Source organism: Podarcis filfolensis, assembly GCF_964270895.1.
Source record: "Podarcis filfolensis genome assembly, chromosome: 1".
Lineage (NCBI taxonomy): Eukaryota > Metazoa > Chordata > Lepidosauria > Squamata > Lacertidae > Podarcis > Podarcis filfolensis.
In genome coordinates, this window is record NC_139604.1 from 130,926,982 (window position 1) to 130,938,683 (window position 11,702).

General features: G+C 45.3%; 1 protein-coding gene and 1 long non-coding RNA gene across 2 annotated transcripts in view; one reads left to right on the forward strand and one right to left on the reverse strand.

The window, feature by feature from the left end:
* LOC310766583 overlaps positions 1 to 7,181 on the reverse strand; it is a 165,749-nt gene extending 158,568 nt beyond the window's left edge. Inside the window, exon 1 of the long non-coding RNA XR_014550270.1 lies at positions 7,054 to 7,181. This is a non-coding gene — a long non-coding RNA (uncharacterized lncRNA). The remainder of the gene's footprint in view (positions 1 to 7,053) is intronic.
* Positions 1 to 11,702, forward strand: part of LOC310765020 (uncharacterized protein) — a 183,275-nt gene that overhangs the window by 55,283 nt on the left and 116,290 nt on the right. The gene's annotated exons all lie outside the window — the stretch shown is intronic.

The following is an 11,702-nucleotide window of genomic DNA, read 5'->3' on the forward strand; positions in this document are numbered from 1 at the left end:
GCCCTTCAGGATGCTTGTGGGATTCCAAAGCTCAATAAGAAGAATTACGCGGACTGGGTTCTGTATGCAGAGGCAATTCTGCGGAAAGAGGGTTTGTTTGAGGTGATTACAGACAACCCCCCAGCTCCAGTTACAGATGTATGGGCAGCTAAGGATTCCAAAGCAAGGGGAACTCTTACATTGATAGTATCCCCGGAAGAGCTCTGTCTGTTGCGTGATAAGACCTCAGCCAGAGAAATTTGGGACGCTTTGAGAGAGGCTCACTTAAGGACAGAAGCTGGATCCACTATGTTTTACTTCAACAAGCTGCATAATATGGCTCTTGCTGAAGGTGGAGATGTGCGTTTACATCTGATGGAGATGCAAAATCTGAGACATGAGCTGCAACAGAGAGGACTCAACTTTCCAGAGGCTGTGTATTCTTTCATGATACTACAATCTTTGGGTTCAGGTTGGGAGTCTGTTGCAACCCAGATTGCTGTGCAACCAACAGCTCAGCTAACAGTGGATTATGTTACTGCCGTGATTTTAAATGAAGCAGATCGCCGGGGTGCTAGCTGCATGGGCAAGGGGGAGTCTTCACAGACGTCGTCCCATAGTGCAGTGGAACCACCAGATGGCGCCAAAGCTTTGAAGGCAGTGAAATGCTACTCGTGTGGACGTCTAGGCCATATGAAGAGGGAATGCAGATATCCCAGGGCCAAGACAGAGCAGCGCAGCGAAAGCTCATCGCGCGGAAAAGGCCGAGGCAAAGGCAAAGGTCCGGTGTCAAGGACAACGCAGCACAAGGCTATGGTTTCACGCTTCACTCCAAAGGTTGCAGAGGTCCAGAAGACGTCTAGATCTTTCTTCGTTGTTGATTCAGCGGCGACCCACCACATGTGCAACGATAAGAGACTGTTTGTGTCTTTTACACCGCAGGAAGGTGCGATTCACCAGGCGGATGACCACACAATTCCCAGTAAAGGCTACGGAACTGTTGTTCTTCACAGTTTGGACTTATCGATACAGAATGTGCTTTACGTGCCAGATGCCAAACATAATCTGCTCAGCGTTGGACAGCTGAATGAGCGGAACATTGACGTTTCCTTCAAGAACAGGAAGTGCATCATCACAAAGAAAAATGATTATGTATTGCATGCTGAATATGTTGATCGTTTGTTTGTTTTGTATTATGATGATGTTGTGCAGGATGACACTTGTTGCATTGCAGGTTCAAACAAAAGTTTGCATGCAGAATGTATTCATGATTTTCATAGAAAATTTGGTCATTTGCATTTTGAGGCAGTATCTAAAATGCCTGCCTTGGTTGAAGGTATGACTATTAAACCCTGCAGGTACCACATGAAGTGCAAAGCATGCGCAGCAAACAAGGTAAAAATGGCTGCGAAAGGTAAGGTGTCTAGTAGGCAAGCTACGGAACCATACCAGATTGTTCATGCAGATTTGGTTGGACCACTAGCGCCCTCTTTGGGTGGCAATAGGTACTTCATGGTTCTCATTGATGCATTTTCCAGATATATTTTTGTGTACAATCTCAAGCAGAAATCAGAGGCTTTTCCTAGGTTCAAGGAATTCTGTGCTTGGTTGGAAAATGTGCATGGTAAGAAGATAAAGACTCTTTTCAGTGATCGCGGGGGAGAATTCACTTCTCAGCAGTTTGAAGCTTTTCTGACTGAGAAAGGAATTCAACACGATTTGTCTAGTCCTCGCTCGCCATGGCAGAATGGACTTGCGGAAAGGGCAAATCAGACATTGCTTCAAGGGTTAAAAACCTTGCTGCATGATGCCAATCTTCCAGAGAGTTATTGGGCCGAATCTCTCTCGTGTTTTGTTTACAGTTACAATCGCAGGTTATCTTCAGCGATTGGTTGTACCCCCTATGAGAAGATGTTTGGCAAGAAGCCATACATTAAACACATGAAAATTTTTGGTTCTGACATGTGGGTTCATTCACCACAAAATTCCAAGTTAGACAAGCGTGGATTGCATGGTATCTTTCTAGGTTATCAGAAAGGGTCTTACAGAATAATGATGACTGACTCTAAGGCAATTAAGCTCACGAGAAGTGTTGAGTACAATGCAAAGTGGGGGGAGAATGTGGGAATTTTCCAATGTTATCCTGATGACGGTGATGAGACTGAGGAAAGTCAAAAGCAGCCACAACAACCCACACCCACTGATGAAGGTTCTGAGTCTGAATCTGAAACTGAATCGGGTGATTCAGAGGATTTCAAGAGTGCGAAAGCCTCTATGCGACCCTCTGAAAGCTCTGATCAAGAATTGGAGGAACCATTGTTCACAATAGGTCGTTTTTCTCCTAAGAAGGAAGAGGAGAGTGTTGAAGACTTAAGGCTAATTCGTAGGTCACAGAGAGCCACAAAAGGCAGACCTCCAAAGAGATTTGCTGATGAATTTGCTACGATAGCAGTAACAGCTGTTAAAAGCTCCAAGAAGGTATTTGAACCTTCTAGTTTCCAAGAAATCCAGGGTTTGGATTCAAAGGAAGCTGAGCCATGGTTAAATGCCATGAAGGCTGAACTTGATTCCTTAGAAAGGAACAAAACATGGGAGCTAGTTCCAGTAGTTCCAGGAATGAAACTGCTTGGAAGCAAATGGGTCTTCAAAGCGAAGACAGATCAAAATGGCAAGATAGTCAGACACAAAGCCAGATTGGTAGCCAGAGGTTTTGCACAGGTACCAGGTGAAGACTATCACGAGACCTACTCACCCACAGTGAGGTATGAAAGCATAAGGCTTATGCTCAAGCTAGCTGCAGAGGAAAATCTACACATTAGTCACCATGATATTAATACAGCTTTTCTGTATGGATCTCTAGATGAATCACTTTATATGCTTCCACCTGATGGCGTACAGGTAAAACAGGGATTTGTTTGTGCTCTGAAGAAATCCCTTTATGGTCTCAAACAAAGTGCACGGTGTTGGCACACAAAACTCACTGAAGTATTGTTTTCTCTAGGTTTTCAGCAAGGGAAAGCTGATCCATGTGTATTTGTCAAAGAGGAGGGGCAGAAGAAACTGTACTGTTTGTTTTATGTTGATGATTTATTATTCTTTTGGAAAGATGTCGCAATGTACAATAACGCCCTAGCTCAACTGAAAGAGCACTTTGACATGAAAGATCTTGGTGAGGTAAACAACTACCTATCTCTGGAAATAGAGAGAGATCAAGATGGTAACATTCTAGTACACCAGTCACGGAAAATTGCTGATGTGTTAAGCAAACTAAATCTGATGGATGCTAACCCTGTAGACACACCGATGACAACAGGTTATCAGATAGATGACACTGAAGAAGCATTTTCTGACACTACATTGTACAGAAGTGTGCTAGGCAAGCTAAACTTCATTGCCAGATGTTCAAGACCAGACATTGCTGTTAGCTGTAATTTGCTAAGCAGACAAGTCAACAATCCTAGTATCAAGGATTGGAAAGCTCTGAAACGCATAGCGCGGTATTTGAAAGGCACTATGCATTACAGACTGAGATTTAACAATCGAAAGTCTGGTGGTCTTGAGATATTTGCAGATGCAAGTTTTGGAAGTGACACTACAGACAAGAAAAGTACGTCTGGAGTTTGCTACATGTACAATCAGGGTCTGTTTGATTGGTCATGCAAGAAGCAAACAACAGTTAGCTTAAGTTCTTGTGAAGCCGAACTGAATGCACTGTCTTATTCACTTAAGGATTGTGAATGGTTAATACAATTGTGCAAAGATATGAAAATTCCTGTCAAATGTCCAATCCGGGTTTACCAGGACAACAAAGCATGTTTAGCTTTGCTGAAGTCTGAAGGTTGTAAGCAAAGCACAAAGCACTTGCAATTAAAGTTGCAGCATGCTAGGGAATGTATTCAGAAGGGACTCGTAACGGTGTCCTATATGCCAGGTAATGAAATTCCTGCTGATGTATTGTCCAAGATTGTATCCAGGGATCAACACTGTACCTATGTGCAAAAGTTGGGTTTGTACTGATATTGTACGAACACGCTGCCCAGTGATGTTCACAGAAAGGGGGAGGATGTTGGTTTCTGCTTTCCTTCACTGTGCAGCGAAAGGGTTTGTCACGAGACAGGTGTTTACATTCCACAGTCTGTACTGTTGGAGTTTCTCACGGGAAAGGGAGACTGGATGTGACGTACACTGGTTTCCTGTTTTTCACTGTTCTTTGCAGTTTCACTTTGGTGATTCTCTCCGAGCTGTCGAGGAGAGAGGATGCATTTCTCTGCTCCGGCAGAGGCAAGATGTCTTTCTGTAATATAATCGCTTTGAACTTTAAATAAAGCAATATAGAGTATGCAGCACGTACTCCTCATCCTTCTGCTGTGCACGGGACTCTGCTTTAAACTAACACTGACAACCCACGCTACGCCGCTGTTCTGACCAAACACCAGGAAGAACTTTCTGACAGTAAGAGCTGTTCAGCAGTGGAATGGACTTCTTCCAAGACAACAAGGCCCATTTACACCACAAAGAACTCATAACTCACCTACTTTCAGCAACCAGAAACACCATAACCAGACACTGGAGAGACCTGTCAGGAGTAAGGATGGACCAATGGTAGCAAATAGTATGGGAAACAGCCCTACTAGAAAAATTAACCAATAAACTGAAACTGACACGGAGACAAACAGAAGAAGACGCCTTCACCCCGGTATGGCTCCCCTTTATCACATACACAGCCCAACAGGACAACGACAATAATCCACCAACAGCATATGGCTAACCTGATCCAAAACACCCACCCACCCCACTCACACACGAAAACAAAGATCACCACAGCCAACCACAAACAAACAACCACACCCTAGGCCGACCCCAACCTCTCTCACCACCAAAGGAACACAAGTGAACAGCACGAGCCATGCTGACACCAAACCCTACATACATTCAGCAAAATAGAAACATCGCCACCCGACCCCAACCCCACCCATCTTCCCCCCCTCCACCCCTATGTCTCAACAAATGAAACTGATTTGTAAAAATGTTACATGGAAAAAATATGAGAGACATTACACATACTTCTATAAAACAAGAAAATCTTTAATAATAATAAGAAAAACTATACAATCAGAATTCAATTAAAACAAAAAAACACACAGTGGATGGACTCCCTTGCAAGCTGGTGGACTCTCCTTCCTTGGAGATTTCTAAGCAGAGCTTCTGTGCCCGTTTACCAGGGGTTATTTATCTGTGATTCCTACACTGTGAGAATAGTAGAGTTGGAAGGGGCCTGAGGGTCATCTAGTCCAACCCTCTGCAATGCAGGAATCTTTTTGCCCATCGTGGGCTCAAACCCATAACCCTGAGATTAAGAGTCTCATGCTCTACCTACTGAGCCATTGTTAACAATTAGCCTTTGGTTTTCTAATTTTTATCTTTCATTCCAAACTGTATTACAAAAGTGATATGGATTACAATTTAAATATATACATCAATTACTCCCTTCCCCATGAATTCAGAATGCCTTTCTTTAAAACACAATCTATTCTACAAGTAGGATTAAGAAACTTCTATTTAACCCAATATTTGATCTTCTATCATTTCCCACACCCCACTTATTTCCTTTACGGTGCCCATTGTTTTATATAACCTAACCAAAGCAGTAGTAACAGTTCCACTCTACTCTGCCTTGGTCAGACCACACCTGGAATACTGTGTCCAGTTCTGGGCACCACAATTTAAGAAGGATGTTGACAACCAGGAAGGTGTGCAGAGGAGGGTGACCAATAATAATAATAATAATTTATTATTTATACCCCGCTCATCTGGCTGGGTCCCCCCAGCCACTCTGGGCGGCTTCCAACAAAACACTAAAATGCAATAACCTATTGAACATTAAAAGCTTCCCTAAACAGGGCTGCCTTCAGATGTCTTCTAAAAGTTTGGTAGTTGTTGTTCTCTTTGACATCTGCTGGGAGGGCGTTCCACAGGGCAGGTGCCACTACCGAGAAGGCCCTCTGCCTGGTTCCCTGTAACTTGGCTTCTCGCAGCGAGGGAACCGCCAGAAGGCCCTCGGCGCTGGACCTCAGTGTCCAGGCAGAACGATGGAGGTGGAGACACTCCTTCAGGTATGCTGGACCAAGATGATTAAGGGTCTGGAAACCAAGCCTTATGAGGAGCGCATGAAGGAGCTGGGTGTGTTTAGCCTGGAAAGGAGGAGACTGAGAGGAGAGATGATAGCCATCTTCAAATATCTCAAGGGCTGTCACATGGAAGACAGAGAAAGCTTGTTTTCTCCTGCTCTGGAGAGTCAGACCCAAAACAATGGCCTCAAGTTACGAGAAAGGAGACTCCCGACTAAACACCAGGAAGAACTTTCTGACAGCAAGACCTGTTTGACAGTGGAACGGTCTCCCCCAGGAGCTGGTGGACTCTCCTTCCTTGGAGGTTTTCAAGCAGAGGTTGGATGGCCACCTGCCATGGATGCTTGAGCCGAGTTTCCTGCATTGCAGGGGGTTGGACTAGATGACCCCTGGGTCCCTTCCGACTCTATGAGTCTGTGATTCCATAACTCCATTGATAAGGTGGACATTTTGTTTCTCTCAGTTCCCAGAACTGTAGAGTTGGATTCATCTAACTCGTAATCAGTGGATCATATTTTCACTTTAAAAGGTCCAGACCAGTAGGCTAGCTAACCTTATCCTCCTTGCTTTGCATGCTGAAGGCCCCAGGTTCAATTCACAGAATTTCCAGGGAGAGCTGGGAATGTCTCCCTTTGCCAGAAACCCTGGAGAGCTGCTGCCAGTCAGTGCAGACAGCGCTGAGCCAGATGGACCAATGGTTTGCATCCCTATGCAGCCTTCAGTTCCTTGAATGAGAGCTGCTGTTAAGTGTGACCCGACTGTAGCAGTTGCAGCAAAGCTGATTCTTCAAAAGCAGGCATCCTGCATGCTCGGTGCCAGTGTCCAATACCAAGATGAAGGTCTACCAGGCTTGCACACTGAGAACGCTGCTTTATGGAAGTGACAGGTAGGTAGCCGTTTTGGTCTGCCATAGGCGAAACAAAATAAAAAATCCTTCCACTAGCACCTTAGAGACCAACTGAGTTTGTTATTGGTATAAGCTTTCGTGTGCATGTACACTTCTTCAGATACCATGCACACGAAAGCTCATACCAATAACTTACTTGGTATCTAAGGTGCTACTGGAAGGATTTTTTTAATGGAAGTGAGTCGTGGTTTAGGGACGCGGGTGGTGCTGTGGGTTAAACCACAGAGCCTAGGACTTGCTGATCAGAAGGCCGGAGGTTCGAATACCCGCAACGGGGTGAGCTCCTGTTGCTCAGTCACTGCTCCTGCCAACCTAGCAGTTCGAAAGCACGTCAAAGTGCAAGTAGATAAATAGGTACCGCTCCGGTGGGAAGGTAAATGGCATTTCCGTGCTCTGCTGTGGTTCGCCAGAAGCGGCTTAGTCATGCTAGCCACATGACCCGGAAGCTGTACGCCGGCTCCCTCGGCCAATAAAGCGAGATCAGCGCCGCAACCCCAGAGTCAGCCACGACTGGACCTAATGGTCAGGGGTCCCTTTACCTTTACTAAAGTGCTACTAGAAGGATTTTTTTTATGGAAGTGAGTCGTGGGCAACTCACAGCTGCCAGGAGCGACGCCTCAAGGCCTTCCATATATTCTGCGTCAGGACAATTTGGGGCATCACATGGCGGGAGAGTCTCAAAAGATGTGCTCTTCGAAGCCCACATTCCCAGTTAGTTAGCACTTTTGTCTCAGTGATATCTGGATTGGTCGTGTCCACGGAATGGTAGATGGAAGATGGCACGATTCCCAAGGATGTGCTCTGCGAGGAGCTGGCTTCAGGCACCAGCCCCACTGGCAGACCAACTTAAATAATAATAATAATAATAATAATAATAATAATAATAATAATAATGTTATTTTTATTTGTATCCTGCCCTCCCCGGCCAAAGCCAGGCTCAGAGCGGCTAACAACAGGTAAAAGTAGCACAGTGTACATAAAATTGCACAGTCAATTAATTAAAATACATTCTAGAATCAATTCTCTAACTTTGTTACAAAGATGTCTGCAAACTTGACATGAACCCCACTGTGCTGGAATCCCTTGCAGATGACCGCAGTGCCTGGAGATGGACAGTCAGATCGTGCATCTACAGCAGTGACCACGGGAGGAATGACCGCTGGGAGGAGAGCACAGAGAATAAACTCCATAGTGCATCTGCAGCAGCCCAACAGGACGCCTTCATCTGCCCCGGCTGCAACAAAGCATGTCTCTCCCACACTGGTTTCTGCAGCCACAGCAGGCGCTGTAACTCTCCAACAGTTCGACTTCACCCCTAAAGGCTTCACCCTCCATCGTCTCCCAAGACAGGCGGATGCCAGCAACTAAATGGGGTTGTCTTAAATTGGGAGGTGGCTGCAAGGCGGGGAAAAGCCTAGAGGAACCTCACAAGGCTAAGCAGACAGGTCGAGCTCTTTTGAAACTTTGTGCCCTTTTGTTTGCAGATGTCAAGTGCAGCAGTAGATGAGCACCGTTTGGGGGAAAACATGTACATTTGAAACTATGGCCGCTCTCCTAAGAGGAAAGTGCCATCTAGTGGGCAACTATCAGAATCACAGTGCCATATTTGAGAATTCCTGCAGGATACCTTAGGCTGCCAAATTCTATGGCCAAGTTGGGATTTCAACCTGGGTCACTCTCTCTCTCTCTAATTTTATAAATATTTTTTTGACAAAACATCCATCTTACATATAGCATACAAAGACATTTTGGCCTGAGACTTCCCTCCTCCTCAACTAATGGTTTTCCTAATTATGCTCTGATATTGCATTTTGTTGTTATTATTATTATTACCCTTAAATCCAAGTCTTAAAATACAACATTTAAACATCATATTGATAATAACTGATATTTCCAACCTTAAAAAACTTCTTGTAGCCCTACTAACGATGTCAATTGTTGACAGTTGTCTCTCAAATGCAACGTAAATTTATTCCAGTCTTTCAGAAAGGTCTGGTTCCAAATTTTCCCGGTTAGTTTCGCCATCTTGGCATAATCCATTAACTTCATCCACCACTCTTCTTTTGTTGGGATCTCTTCCTGTTTCCATTGTTGGGCCAATAATATTCTTGCTGCAGTTGTTTCATACAAAAACAATGTTTTAACTTGCTTATGTATTTCTCTACCTGCAATACCCAATAGGAAGGCTTCTGGTTTCTTGGACCTGGATCACTCTTGTCCTTGTCTGGCACTCTTGGCCCTTGCAAAATACAGGTTGTGGAATGAGATGGCAACTGGCTCAGTGGTAGAGCAAATGCTTCCATCTCCGATATCTCCTGATAGGGCTGGGGTGTCCCTAGTCTGAAATCCTGGAGAGTGTAGACGGTAATGAGGTAACTGGACCAATTTCATGGTCCTGTCCCCATTACCAGTTGCTGACCTGACTAAGGCCTTCGACACTGTAAATCACACTGCCCTGTGGACTGTCCTTCTGAAAATCGGCTGCCCAGATCCATTTGTGAACATCCTTCGGCTCCTCCATGATAATATGACAGCAACAATCGCAGAAAACAATGGCTCTCAAAGTGAGCCATTCACACCGGGATCAGGTGTTAAACAGGGACGTGTTATCACCCCAAGTCTATTATTTTCATCACCATGATCCTACACTTTGTCGATGGGAAGCTCCCCACTGGAGTAGAAATCATATATCGAACAAATGGAAAGCTCTTTAATCAGTGTAGGTTGAAAGCAAAGAGTAAGGTTACTGTAAATTCTATCATAGAGCTTCAATATGCTGATGACAAGGTAGTGTGTGCACACTCAGAGGATGACCTCCAAACCATCCTAAATATCTTTGCAGAAGCTTACAAAAATTCAACTCAATGGAGTGGTATTGGAAAGTGTTGATCACTTCTCCTACCTGGGCATTTATCTTGCCACAGTGGGCGACACTGATGCTGAAATCCAGCATTGCCTGAGCTCTGTGAGTGCAGCTTTCTCCCGATTGAAGTGCAGAGTGTTTGAGGCCCATGAGATTTGCAGGGAAACAAAAATGCTTGTTTACAAAGCTATATTACTACCAACCTTACTGTATGCTTGTGAAACATGCACCACTTATAAACACCATCTCCAACTCCTTGAAAGATTCCATCCATGGTGCCTCCAAAAAATGTTACATATCACTTGGGAAGACAGGTTTCTTGGGAGAAAAGCAATGACAAACCTAGACAGCATCTTAAAAAGCAGAGACATCACCTTGCCAACAAAGGTCCGTATAGTTAAAGCTATGGTTTTCCCTTTAGTGATGGATGGAAGTGAGAGCTGGACCATAAAGAAGGCTGATCGCCGAAGAATTGATGCTTTTGAATTATGGTGCTGGAGGAGACTCTGGAGAGTCCCATGGACTGCAAGAAGAACAAACCTCTCCATTCTGAAGGAAATCAGCCCTGAGTGCTCACTGGAAGGACAGATCCTGAAGCTGAGGCTCCAAGACTTTGGCCACCTCATGAGAAGAGAAGACTCCCTGGAAAAGACCCTGATGTTGGGAAAGATGGAGGGCACAAGGAGAAGGGGACAACAGAGGACGAGATGGTGGGACAGTGTTCTCGAAGCTACGAGTGTGAGTTTGACCAAACTGCGGGATGCAGTGGAAGACAGGAGTGCCTGGCGTGCTCTGGTCCATGGGGTCACGAAGAGTTGGACATGATTAAACCACAAGAAGGGAGCTTTGGTGGCATATCCCAGAAAAAGAGGTGCCGGAACTCCCTGTGAATGCCTCCCTCTCTTAGAATGGCAATGGTGCCCACCCGAGAGGTGCTGGCAGTAGCTATCTAGGCATTCTTGCAGAAGTCTTCTGCTTGAGAGCCAGTGTGGTGTAGTGGTTAAGAGCGGTAGTCTCGTAATCTGGGGAACCGGGTTCGCGTCTCCGCTCCTCCACATGCAGCTGCTGGGTGACCTTGGGCCAGTCACACTTCTCTGAAGTCTCTCAGCCCCACTCACCTCATTTGTTGTGGGGGAGGAAGGGAAAGGAGAATGTTAGCCGCTTTGAGACTCCTGAAGGGGAGTGAAAGGCGGGATATCAAATTCAAATTCTTCTTCTTCTTCACCCTTTTAACTGGATAGCCGATGGAATACTGCACCTGGAAAGCATGTGCTCTGCTGAGCCGCGTCCCCAAATGCCGTCTTATTCCGAGGGGACGGCAAGGTGTCACTGGAAGCCTATCATGTAAACCTCCATGATGGGAGCGCGACTGACAACTTCTTGCCACCTTATTTCCTGAAGGCAGCTATGTTTAGGGAAGTTTTTAATGTCTGATGTTTTAATGTATTTTTAATCTTTTGTTGGAAGCCGCCCAGAGTGGCTGGGGAAACCCAGCCAGATGGGCGGGGAATGAATGAATAAATAAGTAATAATTATTATTATTCTTAGCCCTGTCGACATTTGTTTCAGGAGGAACTGCAAAGAGGCTGCATCTCCCCAAAACAAGTTTGCCTCTTAACTCCAAGAACCACGCGAAGGTCTCTTGCATGCAAACAGGCCTTCCCTTTCAATATGACATGCGACTAATTACGCAAACATGAAACCTTGCCTTGCCAACACGACGGCAGCCATCTGTTGGAGGAGCTGCAGCTCATTCTCTCATGCCATGCTGCAAGCAAGGAGCCGTTTCCTGAGCCTAGACGTCGACAGCTCAGGTGCAGCCCCA